Below are 18,489 nucleotides of genomic sequence, written 5' to 3' on the forward strand. Positions count from 1 at the left end.
ATTCACAAATCATTCAGGGATTTCTTTTCATTTCTAGACTTGTTTCAGCAATGAGGCAAGTGTTTGTTGATATGCCACTGCCCAAAAATTGTGTATATTTCCCTTTATTCCTTCATACTGTTTGGCACCCTACTTCCCATTGAACTGTGTCTTTGTGACGAGACCCCAGTTGATATGAAGGTGGGTGCAGGAGGAGAGCTCTGTAGATCTGTTCCCACTGCTCCACCTATCGCCAATTAAAATAAAACTGCGCAAGAATACACATAATCAATTTACATTTCACACAAAACGATCTGTCAAACAGGTTCCTCAGCAAATACAATTGTTTGTTTGCAATCAGGAGAAAACATATTCAACAAGTATGACATATTTGATTGCCATGGACTTCAGGAAGATCGAAGAGTAAATGGTTATCACAATTAAAGTACTTAAAGCCACTCTCTCCCCCTCTCTTCCTGTTCCCGAAAGGAACAGAGAACAAAACAAGTTCTTGTGCAGAGATGGACAAATTCCAAAAGAACAGGGACAATTTAACGAATGGATTATTTGTAAACACTAAATGAAAAGGTGTTGGATGTTGCAATGTTACTTGTTCCGTGTTTGTACACACGTGGTTATGTCAATAAACGTGCACCTTTGCCCATAAAGTCCTGTACATACAGATTCTTCAGAAAATGTAATGTTTTGATGTTCTTCCAGTCGCTCTATCAAAATGAGGAAAGGATTCACTCTGAACTGGTGTTGTGGGATTATTTTGTTTTTGAATTGGGGCAGGTTAGCCGGAGCAGCTTCCTCATGGCAACTTTCTCTCCAATTCATCTTGTTCTTAGCAAACTTTCCTCCAACTCAGCTTTATCCTCAGAACCTTCCATCCAATCCTGCTTGTTCTTCCCAGACATTCTCCCAACTCAATATGTTTTTTAGTTAGCTTCTGTGTTTCTCAGATTCCGTCCAAATGGATCAGACACAGCAATAACCTCTCCAAGGCAGTCACTGTACAAAACATATTGACTCACGAAACCTCAACAATTCCAGATCCTTGTGTTATGAAGGTGTGGGCGTACGTTAAGAAGCAGCAGAACTACCTGACACAGCACCAAGTGTTCTCAATAAGGCAACAATGTGACACTTGCTTGAACAACTCGATTAGGTCGTTCTGTGGAGACAAAAATAAATTTGAATTCGGCCAATCAATTTAAATTATGCTCTGAAAAATATCAAACTCCAATCCAATCTGAATTGAGTATATTGAGAACCTTAAACGCCCATGACACAATCCTATGCTTTGGGAGTAAAGACTGGGGAAAATTGAACACTTGAGAGGAGAACTGCCAAGCCCAGCGTGTAAACAGACTGCTTAAACAAATCTCTCTTAAAAAGGTACCAGTTCAATCAGTCACCTGTCATGCAGAAATTCCTAAGAAGAAGAAAAGAAGACACAGGAAGATCGAAATAGAAGGAAAGCTGGCTGGTTTTGAGATAAGAAGTGTAGTTTTGTAAATCGCAATTGGGAGTTTTATCGGACTAGTATTATAGAAGAGAAGGCAAAAGATATGTAAGCGTAAGGGATGGTAAATTATTGTATGTTATACTTTAATAAATAAAGTTGTTGTCTTTTACTTCAAATCGTTCTTGGCCACTCGGATTTTTACAGGTGACTGCACAGCATAAATCTTTGCTGTGTTGCTGGTTTTAAATTAAGCAGGAGGGTTTATCCTGTGCTGTAACAGTTTCAGGGTAAATCCTTCTGCTGAATTTAAAACCAGCATCTTAGCAAAGATTTATCCCATGCAGTAATCTGTAAAAATTCAAGTGGCAAACAACTATTTAGAGCAAAAATTAACAACTTAATTTCCAAAAGTACAACAAAGAACAATTAACGAACAACTATTTACCATGCCTTACTCTAACTTATCTGTTATCTTCCCTTCTATAATACTAGTCTGATAAAATTCCCAAATAAGATTGACAAAACCACACTACTTGTCTCAAAACCAGCGAGCTTTCATTCTTCTATTCGGATCATCCTGGGTCTTCTTTTCTTCTTGTTAGGAATTTCTGCGTCACAGGTTACTGATCGAAAAGGTACCCTTTTTATTGAGAACCAATTTTCAAGCAGTTTGCTTACATGCTGAGCTTGGCTGTTCTCCTCTCAACTGTTCAATTTTCCCCAGTCTTTTACCCCCAAACATCAGATTGTCTCATTGGCTTTTGAGCTTGTCAATTGACTCAATCCAAACTGTATTGGAGTTTGATATTTTTCGGGGTATATTTTAAACGGATTTTCTCAATTCGAATTTGCTTTTGTCTGCAGGAAACGAGCTATTCGAGTTTTTTGAGCAAGTGTTACATTGTTACCTTGTTGAGAACATTTGGTGTTGTGTCCGGTAGTTCTGCTGCTTTTAACTCTCTTAAAGTGCACCCACATCTTCATAACACCTCCACCCTGAAGAAAGAAAATAAGGAACCAACAAAATGAAAAGATGGCTTCGTTGTTTTCTCTAATTTTTTAACACATTGCGCTACCATACAAATCACTTTAATATAAGTTCACCTTAACTTATTCCCATATACCGGTATATCTCATCAAAACTCTATCAGTTAAATCCTTGATAAAGCATCTGTGATTACATTCTTCTGACCTGCAACATGTTGGATTTTTGTAACAACAATGAAATATTCTTATCTTTAAAATGTTCGAAGAATGTAAGCAGATTGTGGTCAGTGTGCACAACCGTCTCTGTCACATTGTTTGTGACATACACATTAAAGTGTTGTAAGGCCAGCACAAACTCACTAGTTTCTTTTCGGTTGTGGAGTATTTCCTCTGGTGGATGTTGATCTTCTTCGAAGAGTAACCAACTGGCAAATCAAAAATGTAGGAGTACACCTCCAACTCCAATGTCACTAGCATTTGAAAAGGTTTTGAAAAGTTTTGTGCAGCTAAAACTGGTTTGGTGGTTAATATTACTTTCAAATGGTCGAATGCCTCCTGGCATGATTCTGACCACCAAACTGTTGTGTTCTTCTTCAGCAAATTGGTTAACGGTGACACGACACGGCTGAAGTTTGGAGCAAACTTCCAATAGATTCCTTCTGAGTCCTAAGAGTCAAAGCATCTCTTTCTTTGAGTTTGTTCATGGAATTTCCTCAATGACGTTCATTTTTGCGTTCTGTGGGGTCAACCTTCCATGACTGATGTTATTATGTCCTCAAAACGTCACCTCTGCTTTTGCGAATTCAGTTTTATTTAAGTTTATCACTGGTTTTGTTTCTCGTAGTTGTTGAAAGAGCTCTGCAAACTGTACCATGTGATCTTTCCAGGACTTACTGAAGATCATTACATCGTCCAAATAGACTGTGCAGTTTGTTAACCCAGCCACGACTCTGTTGATGAGTCTTTGGAATGTGGCGGGTGCGTCCTTCATTCCAAAGGGCATCACTTTAAACTGATAAACACCATTTGGGGTTACAAACGCAGAAATTTCTTTTGCTGTTTCTGACAAAGGTACCTGACAGTAACCACGCATTAAGTCCAACTGGTGATGCGACTGGGTTGTCCAACGTTCCCGATACAGTCCTCCAATCTAGGAATTGGATATGAATCTGATTTTGTAATGCCGTTGACCTTCCAATATTCCACACAGAATCGTTTAATCCCATTGGGTTTGGGCACAAAGATGATCGGCGAACTCCATTCGCTCTGGCTTGGTTTGATGATGTTCTTGTCGAGCATGGCCTCCACCTCCATCTGGACCTGTCTGGCTGTGAAAGGATTAAGCCGATAGTGGTGTTGTTGTATCAGAGTAATATTCTCTACGTCTACTTCATCTACAATAGTCTTAATCCTCCCCATCTGATTCTTACATATGTCCTTGTATTGTAGTAACAAAAACCTTTCACCTGCGTTCTATGCTCCTGGGACAGATAGCTCCTTAATCTATCCCGCTCCTGAAGGACTTCTTCAGTTTTAACGTCTATTTTGAGGCACCTCAATATCCACATCATCTGGATTTGATTCCTCACTCTGAGGGGCAGTACCTCACACCTGTTTCTTCTGATCTTTCTCTCTAGTGTAATACGGTTTCAACATGTTCACATGACATACCCCATACGTTTTTTTTTCTATCTGGCATCTTTACTAAATAGTTCACCTGACTCAACCTTTCCTCAATTTGATAGGGACCACTAAACCTGGCTTTGAAGGGATCTCCTATCACTGGTAACAGAACTAACAAATTATGCCTTCGTGAAAATGTCCGAGTCTCAGAGATTTTATCTGCCATCTACTTCATTCTGCACTGTGCTCTCTTTTGATACTGTTTGTCTAACTCTCCCTCACCTCCAATACATAATCTAAGTGTGAGATTCCGACTTTGGCTCTGTCAATTTTTCTTTAATTAATTTCAAAGGGCCTCTCAATTCATGACCGAATATTAACTCGAAGGGAGTGAACTGAGTGATTTGTTTGGGGCATCTCTAATGGCAAACATTACGAAGGGGAAACCTTTATCCCAATCATTCGGATAACCCTGACAGGATGTTCTCAACATGGTCTTCAAGGTCTGATGCCACCTTTCTAAAGCTCCCTGGGATTCAGGATGATACACACTGGATTGAAAGTGCTGGATACCTAAGCTGACCATAACCTGCTGAAACAGCCTAGCAGTAAAATCTGATCCATGGTCCGACTGAACCTCTGGATAGCCCATACCTTGTGAGAAAAGCTACTGACTCCTCTACCCCGCTTTTTGCCTTCATACTCCATAATGGATTTGCCTCCGGAAATCTGGTGGACGCATCCATTATATTTAAGAAGTACTGGTTCTCACTTTTAGCTCTCCGGAGGGACCTACGCAGTCAATTACAACCCGCATGAGAAGCTTTCAAATGAGGGAATTGGCAACAAAGGTGTTGGCTTTATCACTGCCTGTGGCTTACTTACCATTTGGCGTGTAAGACATGTACAGCAAAAGTTCTCCACATTCTTGTGCGTGCCAGGCCAATGAAAATGTTCTTGGTCCTTAACCTGAATCTTTCATACCCCTAGGTGACCACCTACATGTAGTTCATGTGCTACCCATAACACATCCTGTCTGTATGCTACCAGTAACGCAAACTGGTGCATTAACTTCGGCCCATTTCTCCTCTGCATTGACCTGCTATGGACTCCATTTCCATCTTAGGATTCTGTCTTTCAGATAACAATCCTCCTGTATATTCTCTGCATCCTTTTCGGTGTATGCACCCACATATTTATATCATTCATCGTCTTGTCTTGCTGTTGTAAGTCTTTTAGTCTTTCAAGATTAAATATTTCCATCTGACCCTCTGTTAAAGATCGAGGAGACGAACCTGCAAATGTTTAAACCTGCTGGAACTTTTTGTACCCCCAAATCTATTCAAATCTTTCTAAACCAGTTCAAATCACGGACCGGAGCACCAAAATTGTTACAACACGGGATAAACCCTCCTGCTTAATTTAAAACCAGCAACACAGAAAAGATTTATCCCATGCAGTAATCTGTAACAATTCAAGTGGACAAGATCTATTTAACGTAAAAATTAACGACTTTATTTCCAAAAGTTTAACAGAGAATAATAAACTAACAACTATTTCCCATTCCTTACTCTAACCTTCCTTTCTATATTCTTAGTCAGATGCAACTCGCAGTTTGCAAAAGATTTACAAAACCACACTTCTTATCTCTAAACCAGCCAGCTTTCATTCTTCTATTCGGATCATCCTGGGTCTTTTTTTCTTCTTCTTAGGAATTTCTGCGTCACAGATTACCGATCAAAAAGGTACTTTTCAGAGAGACTTATTTTTGAACAGTCTGTTTACAGGCTGCGCTTGTCAGTTCTCCTCTCAACTGTTCAATGTTCCCCAGTCGCATCCCCCCTCAAAACATCGGATTGTGTCATTGGCTTTTAAGCTTGTCAATGTTCTCAATTCAAACTGGATTGGAATTTGATAATTTTCGGAGTATAAGTTAAAATGATTAGTCGAATTTGAATTTGGTTTTGTCTCCAGGCAATGAGCTCATCGAATTGTTCAAACAAGTGTCACATTATTGCCTTAATGATAACACTTGGTGCTGAGCCTGTTAGTTCTGCTGCTTTTAAATTACACCTACATCATCAACACACTTGTAATCAAAATGTACAGAGATGTCAGAAACAAGTGGGGAACCAGGGGAACTTGTACCCAGTTCTGATTTAGTTCAGGGGTAGGGACCCTATCTCTGCACCACAAGAACCCGACCATCAACAATCGCAGACACTTACCAGACAAACCGAGTCCAGCTATTACAACATAGAGTATGTTCCTGACCACTTCAATTGAACGATGCATTTTCTGAGTGAAGAGATCAATTACTTTGTGCTACAAGTAATTTCTCTGATTCAGAGTGGGATATTCGCCCTTATTTTATACCCTGCAGGAAATGCCAGGAGAAACTGTGGTTGCAAAATTTTTAGAGTTGATTATTGTCTGGTGAATTCATGAACAAAGATTACGTCAGCCGAGTTAACTCCCTGGTGATAGAGATGATTAACAATCTATTTTGGACAGCTCTGTAGCTCTCTTGAGATGAAGAAATGAATTTGAGATATTCTTAGTCTCTAACATATCACGAAGTACTCCCGCCCAGCATTTTCATCATCGGATCCCAACAGTGTGGAAACAGGCCACTTGGCCAAAAAGACCACACTGATCTCCTCAGGACTAACCCACCCAGACCCACTCCCCTATTCTATTACTCTAAATTTACCACTGACGAAAGCACCTAACCTACATATTGCTGAACAGTATGTTCAAGTTAGCATGGCCAATCCATTTACCCTGCACATCTTTGGGCTGTGGGAGGAAACCAGACCAACCAGAGCAAACCGATGCAGACACAGAGAGAATGTGCAAACCCCACGCAGACAGTCGCCCAAGGCTGGATTTGCACACAGGTCCCTGGTGCTTTGAGTCAGCAGTGCTAACCACTGAGTCACTGTGCCACCCCAAATGATTGGCAGGTTTTGCCACAGGGTCTGTGCTGACTGGGTCAGCTCTCTCTCAATTGAGCTTCTCTCAATTAGCATCCCCACTTCCACCATCACTTCACTATTTCTCTCGGCCCATTTAGGAGTAATGTGCACAATTCTGGTGGCACTTTCATAGAAAGGATAAGGTGGAGAGTGCTCAGAAAGATTTACCAGGATGTTATCAGGGAAGGAAGGTTTGAGATATAAGGAGAGGCTGGATAGACTGGGACTGTTAGCACTAGATCACAGGAGGTTGAGGGGTGACCTGATGAAGATTGATAAAATCATGAAGTGCATAAATGAGGTGAATGGAAGGTGTCTTTTCCCTCTGGTCTGGGATTTCAAGACTAAGGTCATATTTTTAAGGTGAAAGCAGAAAGATTGAAAACACAGAGTTGTTTGTGTGTAGAGAATGAACACCCAGAGAACATGGTGGATGTGGGAACAGTTGCAACATTTGAAAGATGTTCAGATAAATACATGAATGCGAAAAGTTTGGAGGGATATGGGCCAAAGGCGGGCAGGTGGGACTCATTTATTTTGGAGTTATGTTCAGCATGGACTGGTTGGACCGAAGAGTCTATTTCCGTGCTGTATGACTCTCTAACTCCATGTCTCTATGATTGAGCTGATTCATCAACGCCCTTCACGTTGAATCTTTCTTATACACACTCCAAGACCATTCATTTAAGATCCGAACCACTGTCCTGTGAAAGGAACATTTTGCATCAGGAAACTATTTCATTCATTGCCATTCAGTGTGTATCTGTATCTTTGATGAACTTGCCCCCAACTCCTTTTGCACATTGTGGATCTCTCTCTGCTTCTCTGACCTTTTTGAGTCTCTGCAATACGCCATCTCTGGAAAGTGGAATCTCTGCAACATTTCTCACCCCTACACCCTGTGATGATGCTGTCACTTTAAAAAGGCTATTTTGTCCTTGGTCTTTTTGAAGTGTGTTCATAACGACAGAGGTACCGAGGGGCCTGGGGAGATAACAGTTTAACAATGGACGTGGAGTGGCCAGTTCTCCCAGGTCAGGTTTTCTCCAATCTTTTGTTTTTTGCTGCAGCATTCACAAGATGTTGGAGTGCGGAAGTGTTTCAAGATTCAGGAAAAGATTCCTCTGACTTTCTCTGAAATCTCTCACTGGATGTTGTCCCCTCCTGCCTGCAGACCGTGTGTTTGAAGTTACTTTTCTGTCCAGGGGTGTGCTTATGGGACGTTACTGTATTGAAACAGCTAGTTAGTTAGGTTATTGTGTCAGATCAGTTCGGTTTGTTATGGACCAGGCCAGACCCCCTTCAAATTAATTTCAGACGGGAGCCTTATTATAAAGACAGATGTGAAGTGGGTATTTCAGGTATGATGTAACTGGTCAAACCACTCGGTTTGAAGCAAAACATATTGAATTTAAACACTACAGTTCAAGCACAATCAAAAGGAAGTGGAATTTAGAACAACGAAACGATGGGCCAAATACTGACAATGGTGATGAGATTGGGTTAGGATATCTGGTTGGCATGAATGAGTTGGACCAAAGGGTCTGTTTTCATGCTGTACGTCTCGGTGTCCCTATTTGAAAACTTATATATTCTCAAGTAATAGTCAGATATTTTTGACTACTTTTTAAGGCTAAATTTATGTGGTCGTCTATGACATAGATACTACTTTTGAGTGGCTGAAATTCATGCCTGTCAAAATTCATTCCGTTTCATTAGCAGAAATCCAATTGATCTCTTAACAAATAAACAGAAAAAACAATGAATTATGATAATGCTGAAAACTCGGAGTGAAGGGTAACAGCCTGTGCACTGGAAGACCTGGAGGGGAGCGTGACGGCTGGCACACTGACTCATAAATGGTGATCTGTTATCTATGAAGCACTAGGGTCAACTCTTACACGAGATACATGGAAAATTCCAGATTTTTGGCCAAAAATGTGTCAACATTTACATGAGATTGACTATAATTCGAGTATATATGGTAACTGACCCGACACAGTAACTATTACTCATGAACTGTTCCAATACAGTACCATCCCATAAACACAGCCATTTGCACAAAGGTAAATTCATCAAAAACAAAAAACAAAATAACCTTTTTCAAGTGACAGCATCATCACACCTTCGCTCTTTGGAAAAAGAACCATCAATACACAAAGACGTCTTCATTTTAAACCCTTTAGTCTTACACTTTTATTTAAACTGCAACACATATACATTGACTCTAAACATGCAAACATTCACAACTACATTCTATTTCAGTCTGTTTACTCCTGACATTGAACGCCTCCATTCTTCATCATCCATGTTTTGACAACACATCAACAATCACATTTTAAAATCCTGCCACGCACATAATTTTCAACTTGAATGGCTACAATAACAAGCTCCATCTAAACAGTCTGCAACGTTGTATTTCAATTTCTCCACAAACTTTAATGGCCATAATCAGTGTATACAATTGTCTCAGACACATTGCTGGCAATATCAATGTGGAAATGTTGTGACGCGAACACCAAGCTCAAGGTCCCCTTCTCAGTTGTGGAATATGTCTGTTGATGAACATTCAATTTCTGGGAGAACTACCCAATAGGTCTTTCTATTTTCTCTTTGTCATCCTGGAAGTGCACTGCACCAACCCCCACATCACCTGCATTGATAGCCACTCTGAATGGCTTTGCCTAATTGAGTATGCCTAATACTGGGGCAGTGATTGTCACAGTTTTCAGGCTGTCTCAATGCTGTCTGACAGCTTACCGTCCATTGAAATTTTCTGCACTTCTTAAATAAATAAGTGAGTGGAACACTCACTCTGTCAAATTTTGGCATGAATTCCGGATAAAACCCACTTAATCCCGGGAACATTCATACTTCTGACTTCGCCATGGGATGGGAAACTCCCCAATAACCTTTGTTGTCACATTCCGTGGGTCCATCATTCCATGTCTGCAACGTGGTCCAGGAATGTGACTTGTGTTTTGGCGAATTCACTCTTAGCTATGTTTATGTAAGTTTCTGGTCCCACTTTCTCAACACAATCTTCCAAACATGGAATCCGATATGAATCAGACTTTGTAACTGTGTTAACTTTGCATAATCGACACGCAATCGTTGGGTACCATGTGGTTTTGGCACCATTACTATGTGGGAGCTCCAGTCAATGCAATTCACTTTTATTATGTTGTCTTTGTGCGTGCATTCAATCTCTTTCTGAACCTGTGCCAAATTTAGAGCGATACGTCCATAAGGAAGTTGCTCTCATGGAACAGCATTTCCTAAATCTACATCACGTACAATTAGATACGTACATCCCAGCTTAATCCCTCACATCTCCCCATGTAATAGTACTAACGCTTTTAGGTCATTTCAATTTTCCTCTGGAAGATAACTCAATAATTTGTTCCTAAGTTTAGAGAACTTCCTCGTTGTCCAATTTAATTTGAAGAATGTCCAATTCAGAATCCTCTGAACTTGTGTATTCACTTTGTATCGTTGTTATGGACCAGACCTGACTGACTCAAAACATTTCAAGATGGTAGCCCAGACCCAAACGTTTTGAGTTGTATCAAGAAGGTGTAACAGTGGACATTGCAGGAGTAACACAGTTGGCACAAACACTCAGTTTTAAACAAAACACAAGTTATATACAGACTACAGAATGAAACACAAACAAAAGAGAATCAAATTTATAATAACTTAACCGATCTGAAAACTCAATCTACTCTATCACAACCTGATGATGTTGTTCCAAATAGTTGCAACATCCCCATAAACATCCACTTTGCAACAAAAGTGAAATCAAACACAGGTTCTTGCAGGAGAGATGGCAGGGAGAGAGAGAAAATCAACATGAAACTGTTTCTTTGACCACCCGCCTCAAAACTAGAATGCTTGCCAAAACCAAACCAATTCAAACCTTGAACTGTGAGAACTGGCCACTCCCCTTTCATTGTACAAGTGTTTTAAAATAAAAGAATGAAAACCTTTTCCAAGTAGAGGTTGCCAGACATTTTGAACCTCTGCCTTTACAATACCTATGGGAAAAAAAAGCCATAGCAATATAAGCTTGTAAAAGGAGCAGCACTGTCACACCACCCCCCTTTAAAAAAAGGAACGATGGATATCCAAAGATGGTTTCATCCTAAAACCCCTTAACACTGTTCATATCCAACAACACATATGCATTACATTGACTAACAACATGCAAACATGCTCCACTACATTCTGTTTCAGTCAGTTTACTCCTCCGTTACTCATTCAAGTCTCGACAATACGTCAGCAATCACGTTTTCGTATCCTGCCACATGCGCAATTTTCTAATTGAATGGCTGTAACAACAAGTTCCATTGCAACAGTTTTCAATTTTTATCCTTAAATTTCTCCACAAACTTCAATGGATTATGATCAGTGTGTATGATTGCTTCAGATACGTCACTGGCACCATGAACATTTCCATGTAATAACACCAAAACCAAGCACAAAGTCTCCTTTCAAATGTTGAATGTTTCTGCTGATGAATGTTCAATATCCTGGAGAAATATCCGACAGGTCTTCCTATTTTATTGTCGTCTCCCTGTAAGAGCACAGCACTGACAGCCACATCACTCGCAACAAAAAGACGGAAGAGAGGGGACCTAACTGAGGTATACAAGACAATGCGAGGCATAGATCGAGTTGATAGCCAGAGACGTTTTTCCCAGGGCAGCAATTGTTAACACTAGGGGTCACAGTTTTAAGCTGTTTGGCCGAAAATATAAAGGGGATGTCAGAGGCTGGTTCTTTACGTAGAGAGTTTTGAGAGCATGGAATGCGTTGCCAGCAGCAGTTGTGGAAGCGAGGTCATTGGGGATATTTAAGAGACTGCTGGACATACATATGGTCACAGACATTTGATGGTTCGTACATGAGGTTTACCTTACATAAGGATCAATGTTCGGCACAAAATCGTGGGCTGAAGGGCCTGTTCTGTGCTGTACTGTTCTATGTTATATGTTCTATCGATAAACACCTTGAATATTTTTGCGTAATTAGATGTGGCCAATACTCGGGCAGTGGTTGACACAGGTTTTGTTACCTCTAAATGACCTCCTACTGGTAATTCATGTGCTATCCACAACACCTCTTTCTTGAAAGAACCCACTCGCAATACAACTTGTTGAAATTCTACCATTTCTCATCTCCCTGAATAAGTGATGATCGCTATTTCCTTGTTAAGACATCATTTTTAAGATAGTAACATGCAGTAATATACTCATATTTTTCTTCTGTGCAGTTTTTTTGATACAACTACTTCAGGTTTTCATCTTTCTCTTGTAACTCAGTTAAATTGTCGGAACTAAAAATATCCATTTTGCCATCCCCCCGTTCTTGTTTGTCTCAACCATTCGATCAAACATGGTCTCTGATAATTCTACTTCAAATTCCTTATCGGTGATCTTTGATTTCTCCTCCTGTTTCAACTGGTGGGTATGTGACCTTGTTATCACACAGTCAGGAAAGGTCCCACGGTACACTTCCTGTCATACCTCAGCTACTTGATTTTCCACTGGCTTTCAAACCACAGTAGCCAGCATTCCTACCTGTGATCCAGCTAGATCATTACTAAGGACAAATTGGATTCCTGGAACCAAGTGTTTCTCCAGTACTCCGACCACCACTTCTCCAATTTTCACTGGACACTCTAACCTCACTCTCCATAATGAAGCACTTCTCCTCTCACCATTAATTCCACATCCTCGCCCATTTTCTGGTAATAATCTTTCTGAGTTCCGCATCTCCTCATCTCTCTCCATCAAAGCTTGAGATGATCCTGTGTCTCTTAATATTCTAAATTAATTACCTGCAGCTCCAGGCCTATGCAAGTTAACCATACCTTCGCAAGTAAATGATTTAAGATGATCTGGCACTTCGTTCTCAACCAACCTCTGACCAACTTGGATGTTCCATGCAGCTTATTAGCCTCCACTGTGCTTCCCTTTACCACTTCAACAAAACTCACTGGTTTTTTTGTTTTCTGACATATGGCTCCCCAGCGCTTTTCCAAACCCACAAACATTGTGATTTCATGTGGTCGACATTATTGGAGAGTCTTTTAACTTCTCTTTCCCTTCATGGGTTTCCTTTTTACCCTCTGGTAAGCTATCCTAATAATCTTCACTGACATCTACTTTTCCCTTTCCACCCGGTAATTTCTCTCTTCCCAAAATTTCTATCCCTCACGGATTGAAATTGATGTTGGAAGCGAAATTTTGACTTATAAACCAACTTATAATCATCAACCATTTCAGTTGCTAATCTTGCTGTTTTAACTCTCTGTTCTTCCACATGAGTTCTCAATACCTCAGGAAGTGAGTTTTAAAACTCCTCCAAGATAATCATCTCTCTTAAAGCGTCATATGTTTGATCTTTTTTTTAATGCTTTCATCCAATTCTCAAAATTACTTCGTTTGATTCTATCAACCTCAACGTATGTTTGGCCAAGGTCCCTCCTTCGATTCCTGAAACATTGTCTGTCGGCTTCTGGCACAAGCTCATATGCACTTAAGATGACTTTCTTCATCTCCTCATACTCCCCAGATACCTCCTCCGATAGAACATAGAACATAGAACATAGAAGGATACAGCGCAGTACAGGCCCTTCGGCCCTCGATGTTGCGCCGACCGAGTCCTACCTAACCTATACTAGCCCAATAACTTCCAAATGCCTATCCAATGCCCGCTTAAATGAACATAAAGAAGGAGAGTTCACCACTGATACGGGCAGGGCATTCCATGAACTCACAACCCGCTGTGTGAAGAATCTACCCCTAACATCTGTCCTATACCTACCACCCCTTAATTTAAAGCTATGTCCCCTAGTAACACCTGACTCCATCATCGGTAAAAGGTTCTTAGTATCTACCCTATCTAAACCCCTAACCATCTTATACACTTCTATCAGATCTCCCCTAAACCTTCTCTTCTCCAATGAGAACAGCCCCAAGTGCCTCAGCCTTTCCTCATAAGATTTTCCTACCATTCCAGGCAACATCCTGGTAAACCTCCTCTGCACTCGTTCTAAAGCTTCCACATCCTTCCTATAGTATGGCGACCAAAACTGCACACAATACTCCAGATGAGGCCTCACCAGAGTCTTATACAACTGCAACATGACCTCAGGACTCCGGAACTCAATTCCTCTGCCAATAAAGCCCAGTACACCATATGCCTTCCTCACAGCACTATTTACCTGGGTGGCAACTTTCAGAGATCTGTGTACATAGACACCAAGATCCCTCTGCTCATCCACACTACCAAGTAGCCTACCATTAGCCCAGTAATCCATCATCTTGTTATTCCTACCAAAGTGAACGACTTCGCACTTAGCTACATTGAATTCCATTTGCCACATTTCCGCCCAGCTCTGCAACTTATCTATATCCCGCTGTAACCTACCACTTCCTTCCTCACTATCCACAACTCCACCGACTTTTATGTCATCCGCAAACTTGCTTACCCAGCTTTCAAGTCCTTCCTCTAGATCATTTATAAAGATAACAAAAAGCAATGGTCCCAAAACAGATCCTTGTGGTACACCGCTAGTAACTGCGCTCCAAGATGAACATAATCCATCAACTACTACCCTCTGTCTCCTTCCAGCCAGCCAATTCCTAATCCAAACCTCTAATGTATCCTCAATGCCATACCTCCGAAGTTTTAGCATTAGCCTACCATGGGGAACCTTATCGAACGCCTTACTAAAATCCATATACACAACATCTACTGCTTTACCCTCATCCACTTCCTTAGTCACCTTCTCAAAGAACTCAACAAGGTTTGTGAGGCACGACCTGCCCTTCACAAAACCATGCTGGCTATCCCTGATCACGTTATTCCTACCCAGATGTTCATAAATCTTATCCCTTACCATTCTCTCTAAGACTTTGCCCACCACTGAAGTCAGACTCACTGGCCTATAGTTACTAGGGCTATCCCTACTCCCTTTCTTGAACAATGGGACCACATTCGCTATCCTCCAGTCCTCTGGTACTATTCCCGTTGACAATGACGACATAAAAATCCAGGCCAATGGCTCTGCTATCTCCTCCCTAGCTTCCCATAGGATCCTGGGGTAAATGCCATCAGGCCCAGGAGACTTATCTATATTCATCCTTTCCAATATTCCCAAAACCTCTTCCCTGCATATTTCCAGGGCATCCATTCTAATTATTTGTGATTCCATATTCACATCAGCAACAGTGTCCTGTTCCTGAGTGAATACTGATGAAAAGTACTGATTTAATGTCTCTCCAATCTCCTCCGCCTCCACACACAACTTCCCACTACTATCCTTGACTGGACCGATACCTACCCTAGTCATCCTTTTATTCTTGACATACCTATAGAAAGCCTTTGGGTTTTCCCTAATCCTACCAGCTAAAGACTTTTCATGTCCCCTTCTCGCTTCTCTTAGCTCCCTCTTTAGCTCCTTCCTGGCTACCTTATAACTCTCAATCGCCCCTACTGAACCTTCACGCCTCATCTTTACATATGCCGCCTTCTTCCCTTTCACAAGGGACTCCAATTCCTTACTAAACCACGGCTGCCTCACAAGGCCCTTTACACCATGCCTGACTGGTACATACCTATCGAGGACACGCAGTAGCTGCTCCTTGAACAATCCCCACATCTCATTAGTGTTCTTCTCTTGAAGCCTGAATTTCCAATCCACACAACCTAAGTCATGCCTCACTGCATCATAATTTCCCTGCCCCCAGCTATAGCTCTTGCCCTGCGGCGCACGATTATCCCTCTCCATCACTAAAATAAAAGTCACCGAGTTGTGGTCACTGTCCCCGAAGTGCTCACCTACCTCCAAGTCTAACACCTGGCCTGGTTCATTACCTAGAACCAAATCCAATATAGCCTCCCCTCTTGTTGGCCTGTCGACATATTGTGTCAGGAAACCCTCCTGCACACATTGTACAAACACCGACCCATCTAATGAACTCGAGCTATAGCTCTCCCAGTCAATATCTGGGAAGTTAAAGTCCCCCATAACAACCACCCTGCTACCTTCACTCTTTTCCTGAATCATCCTTGCAATATTATCCTCTACTTCTCTAGGACTATTAGGAGGCCTGTAGAAAACGCCTAACAGGGTGACCTCACCTTTCCTATTTCTAACCTCAGCCCAAACTACCTCAGATGGCAAGTCCTCTTCCATCGTCCTTTCCACTGCTGTGATACTGTCTTTGACAAGTAATGCCACGCCTCCCCCTTTTTTACCCCCATGTCTGATCCTACTAAAACATTTGAACCCTGGAACGTGCAACAGCCATTCTTGTCCCTGTTCTACCCACGTCTCTGTAATGGCCACAACATCGAAGTCCCAGGTACCAACCCACGCTGCAAGTTCACCTACCTTATTCCTTATACTTCTGGCATTGAAGTATACACACTTCAATCCACCTTTCTGGTTACAGGCACCCTCCTTAGAGATCGCTGCATTATTCCTAACCTCCCTACACTCAAGGTCCTGTACCCTAAAGCTGCAGTCCTGGTTCCCATGCCCCCGCGGAGTTAGTTTAAACCCTCCCAAAGAGCACTAGCAAACCTCCCCGCAAGGACACTGGTGCCCCTCAGGTTCAGGAGTAGCCCATCCTTTTTATAGAGGTCCCACCTTCCCCAGAAAGGACCCCAGTTGTCCAAAAACCGGAATCCCTCCCTCCTGCACCATCCCTGTAGCCACGCATTTAACTGCTCTCTCTCCCTATTCCTCGACTCTCTATCACGTGGCACGGGTAACAAACCAGAGACTACATCTCTGTTTGTTCTAACTCTGAGCTTCCAACCTAGCTCCCTGAAAGCCTGTCTGACATCCTCACCCTTCTTTCTACCTATATCGTTGGTGCCAATGTGGACCACGATCTGGGGCTGCTCCCCCTCCCCCTTAAGGACCCGGATAGGGATGAAAATACCTCACTTACCCTACCAAACAATTTCGTTTGGATCAAAAGAACTCACATGGTCACTGGCAATTTCATTTGTTTAGCCACTTTCTCAAATGAAATGACAAGGTCTTCTACATCCTTCTCAACAAATGCAGGCAATTCTTGGAGAGATTTAAACTGATCCCCATCAGGCAATTGACTATCTGGATTTATTCATCATCACTATCTTCCTCTCTAATCCGACCTTGAACTCCATCCTTTTAAACCAACTTTCTGTTTAACTGCCAATTTCTGAAGTTCAAACCTACTCTCCTTTTCCCTGTCTTCTCAATCTTCCTGCTCTTTCCTCCTCTCTTCTTCCCTTTCTTCTGCCAGGACTTTCCTCTCCTTTTCGTTTTGCTCTGCCAAAAATGATCCTTTCTTTTTCTCTTTCCTCTGCTTTTAACCGTAATTCAAACTATTTCAGTTCCTTTTCACGTTCAAAATGCTTCACCTGCAATTCAATTCGAGCCATTTCCAAAGTTTCTGGTTGTAATTCCAGCAAACGTAAATGCTGAGTTATTGTTGCAATATCCTCACCTGATCACAGAGACAAAGACAACCCCAACTCCAGCTTGCATTCTAATCCTTGCTTTGGCTTGCTCACCTTTGGTAACAACCCCAAAGTCACTTCTTCCGCCCCCAGGAAACTCTTGTGACTAGAAGAACTATTACTACACCATGCACTGTTTAAACCAACCGAATTCAACAGCCAAAACAAAAGATACCAACACCTATAACTTGGCGTCTTTGAATCTCAATACCTGAACCCAAAATAGATCTAGAATATCATAGAATATACCATAGAATCCCTACAGTGCAGAAACAGGCCAATTTGCCCAACAAGTCCACATCGACTTTCTGAAGTATATCCCACCCAGACCAATCCCTCTGTCCTATTACACGGTATTTCCTAGACTAATGCACGAACCTACACACCCTGCACACTGTGGGCAATTTAGTATGGCCAATTCACCCTAACCTGCACACAAAAAGCGAAGTAGCCTGAGGGAACCCAGGAAAACACAGGGAGAATTTGCAAACTCTACCCAGACAGTCGCCCGAGGCTGGAACCGAACCCAGGTCCCTGGCGCAGTGATGCAGCAGTACTAACCACTCTGGACTTCTTCAATCAATCCCAACAAGACGCCCCAGTCTGTTATGGACCAGGCTAGACCCCTCAAAACATTTTAGCCATTCGAAAACCGAACCGTCCCAATATCGTAACTATTGCTAAATAACTGTTCCAGTACAATGACATCCCATAACACACCCCTTGGTAAAAAGGTAAATTCAAACACAGATTCTTATAGACAGCGGGGAGCAGCATGAACAGAGATTTCAGAAGAGGACAGAGGAATTCCTTACTGAAGTTTGTAATTCCTCTGGAATCACACATCTTGTAACTGCTACAGTTAAAAACAAACTAGAAAATACCGAAATGGGAAAACTGGCCACTCCCCTTCCATTGTTCAAT

This window comes from Hemiscyllium ocellatum, chromosome X (assembly GCF_020745735.1).
Source record: "Hemiscyllium ocellatum isolate sHemOce1 chromosome X, sHemOce1.pat.X.cur, whole genome shotgun sequence".
NCBI lineage: Eukaryota > Metazoa > Chordata > Chondrichthyes > Orectolobiformes > Hemiscylliidae > Hemiscyllium > Hemiscyllium ocellatum.